The 3,598-nt window shown below is 44.0% G+C and overlaps 1 long non-coding RNA gene across 1 annotated transcript; it reads right to left on the bottom strand.

The window, feature by feature from the left end:
• Positions 1–200: 200 nt before the first annotated feature.
• On the bottom strand, positions 201–740 carry LOC118564885. Its single transcript, XR_004932080.1, has 2 exons — positions 359–740; positions 201–324 (listed from the first exon to the last, which is right to left on the bottom strand). It is a non-coding gene; the product is annotated as an uncharacterized LOC118564885 (long non-coding RNA).
• Between the last annotated feature and the right edge of the window lie 2,858 nt (positions 741–3,598).

Here is a 3,598-nt window from a genome sequence, read left to right on the forward strand (position 1 = left end):
GCTGCAGTTTATCTCAGATCTTCCATCCATGATGTTGGTGATGACCTATGCTGCCATGTTCACCTACACCAACGCGGCCTTGGACCCTGACCCGCTGTTCAGTTCCCCCTGGCTGGCTGCCCAGGCCGGAACCTCGGCGTTAAAGGGCCTGTTTTTTTATTTTTTGCTTGCTGCTCAGCTGCGAAGATTTTTTTTTTTTTCTGCCAAGATTTTTTCTCTTCAATTTTATAATCATGTAACATTAATTTCCCTAGGGTAAGGTCAATTGTTTTGAGTGGGGAGTCACAATCTTAAGGGTTTGATTCATATGGTTAACTGAAAACTCTGTGATGATGTCCTGGAGATCAGCTGTTTCGACCTGGATGGACTGTTCTGGGGTCCTGCAGGGACCTTGGCTGTCGAATCTGGTTGACCTCAAGAAGGGGGTGTCAAAATACCTCTAAAATCGGTGGTGTAGTGAGCTCAACCATATTCTCTACCATTCACAAATTAAGAGATAATTTGGAAATTAAAGGTATTACATAAAAAAGATAACATAAAGAGCTCTTTAATTGTGTATTTAAATTGATTGTTTTCTTTTTATTAAACTGCATGTTTGACTGATTGTTTTTCTTTCTTACAAAGATCAAGCATTCATGTATTAAATGAGTGAAATGATGATTATTTTAGTGCAGTCCAAGTGTCAGACAGGCTAAGGAGAAAATAGTTTGTGGAAAGAGGAAGTAGTGCTTGGAAGGAGACTGCAGCTGCTGGCTACAGGAAATCTGTCGAGAAGAAAAGAGGAAGTGGAATCAGATGCTTTGGTTCAATGACCTGCTGCCTGGGGTCGGAGAAAGAGGAGCGAAAACTTTTGACTCGGCCAGAGATCTGCATAGGGTGAAAAGTTTATGAGGTGATAAGGTACTGGGTGCAAGTGTTCGGTGGAGACGGGGGGGGGGGTTGAGGTTTGCAACCTCCCAACAGCTCTCTCAGCACATAAAAGAAGGGTGATTTGGGTACTCGTTCTCAGATTCTCATCTCAGAAGACATGCAGCGCGGAGCAGAAGAGAAGAAGACCCAAGACGGAAGGATGATCGTGGAGCCAAAGGAAGAACACGGCGCCCGTGTCTCTGAGAACCGCCGAGACTGAGTCAGATTATCTATTTTTCGTGTTTTTCCACAATTCGGGGCCAACGATCTGCAAATCCTGTCAAGAAGAACTGCTGTGGTTTTGACCTGGTTGATGAGAAGATCCTAGATGTCCAGAAGATGCGAGTTGCACCCATGAGATGTCAGCTCTGCAGTTAGACCAACCTCTCAAGCCAAGGAGACGCACCTCAGGCACGGACATCAAGGCAGAGACTCAAGGCGTGAGTCTTTGTGAATGGGGCATCAACGGGACATCGGGTTTGCCATCGAGAGAAGGCGCGTTGTTCGGTCGAACAGCTCTTCATCCAGCAATCAAAGCCACTATGAGTTTCCATCATAGGTTCGGGTCAGTTGCTCCTCTAAAGTCAAACTCCTCTCCTGAACGTATTAGTAAGCAGCCTTAGATAAGAGATAGGAAGTTGATTAAATATTAAATTGTAATCTGTTAAATTGCTTAATGCTGTTTCTAATCCCCTGCAAAAGCATACTAATTAAAGAAGCATATAAAATTTTATTAGAAGTTGTGGACATTCAATTTGTGAGTCAACATTTTTCCGAGTTCTTCTATGATTGTAAAATAGTCATGGTGCATGATTCTAGAAATATTTTGGAGGTCTTAAAAGGTTGCCTTTAGCCCAAACTATAAAACAACACCCTTAGGGACTTTTGAGTCTTTAAAAAATACTGATCGTGTAACAAGTGCTGATTCATAGGAGTAGGAGCCACCGTTAACTAGGGCGGTGGTCGGGGTACAGGTGGCCTCGGGCTACTAGGTTGCCTGACCTGTCCACTGCAGAAGGGTGTGGCCCTAGGACGAAGGTGGTTAGCTGGTCAGTCGTATCCTACTCATCTAGCTGAAAAGGTCTCACAGGAATTCTAAACAGGGTAATACTCGTTAGATTCAGAGGTCCTTAGAACCCCAGCTAGTTTGAGCTTTAACCCAAAATAGGAAGGAAGTGGGGTTTTAGTTCAAAGCCGAAAATCTGACAACCCCCTTTTGCCTTCAGAACTGCCTCAATTCTTCGTGGCATAGATTCAACAAGGTGCTGGAAGCATTCCTCAGGGAGTTTGGTCCATATTGACATGATGGCATCACACAGTTGCCGCAGATTTGTCGGCTGCACATCCATGATGCGAATCTCCCGTTCCACCACATCCCAAAGATGCTCTATTGGATTGAGATCTGGTGACTGTGGAGGCCATTTGAGTACAGCGAACTCATTGTCATGTTCAAGAAACCAGTCTGAGATGATTCCAGCTTTATGACATGGCACATTATCCTGCTGAAAGTAGCCATCAGAAGTTGGGTACATTGTGGTCATAAAGGGATGGACATGGTCAGCAACAATACTCAGGTAGGCTGTGGCGTTGCAACGATGCTCAATTGGTACCAAGGGGCCCAAAGTGTGCCAAGAAAATATTCCCCACACCATGACACCACCACCACCAGCCTGAACCGTTGATACAAGGCAGGATGGATCCATGCTTTCATGTTGTAGACGCCAAATTCTGACCCTACCATCCGACTGTCGCAGCAGAAATCGGGACTCATCAGACCAGGCAACGTTTTTCCAATCTTCTATTGTCCAATTTCGATGAGCTTGTGCATATTGTAGCTTCAGTTTCCTGTTCTTAGCTGAAAGGAGTGGCACCCGATGTGGTCTTCTGCTGCTGTAGGCCATCTGCCTCAAAGTTCGACGTACTGTGTGTTCAGAGATGCTCTTCTGCCCACCTTGGTTGTAACGGTTGGTTATTTGAGTCACTGTTGCCCTTCTATCAGCTCGAACCAGTCTTGCCATTCTCCTCTGACCTCTGGCATCAACAAGGCATTTCCGCCCACAGAACTGCTGCTCACTGGATGTTTTTTTCTTTTTCGGACCATTCTCTGTAACCCTAGAGATGGTTGTGCGTGAAAATCCCAGTAGATTAGCGTTTCTGAAATACTCAGCACCAAGCCCTTCTGGCACCCAACCATCATGCCACGTTCAACACGTCTACTCCACATCCACTTTTCTTCCCCATACTTGATGCTCGGTTTGAACTGCCGGAGATTTCTCTTGACCATGTCTACATGGCCGCTAAATGCACTGAAGTTGCCGCCCTGTGATTGGTGCTTAGAATTAAGTGTTAACGAGCAGTTGGACAAGTGTACCTAATTCAAGTGGCGGAGTTGTTGAGTTGGTGTATATACGATCTACCTCTAGACCAGTGAACGATAGAGATAACAGCCAGACTAGAAGAGGACCGAGAGAGAGAGAATGATTAGAAGAGAGATATCGAGAGTAGGACTAGATAATATACATATGTACAGAGATAGACTATACATATATATATACATATACATACATATATATATACATATATATATACATATATATATATATACATATATACATATATATATACATATACATATATATATATATTAGGGCTGGGCAAGTTAACGCGTTAATTTCGCGTTAATTCATTA

The sequence above is a fragment of the Fundulus heteroclitus genome, chromosome 12, assembly GCF_011125445.2.
Source record: "Fundulus heteroclitus isolate FHET01 chromosome 12, MU-UCD_Fhet_4.1, whole genome shotgun sequence".
NCBI classification, from domain to species: Eukaryota; Metazoa; Chordata; class Actinopteri; order Cyprinodontiformes; family Fundulidae; genus Fundulus; species Fundulus heteroclitus.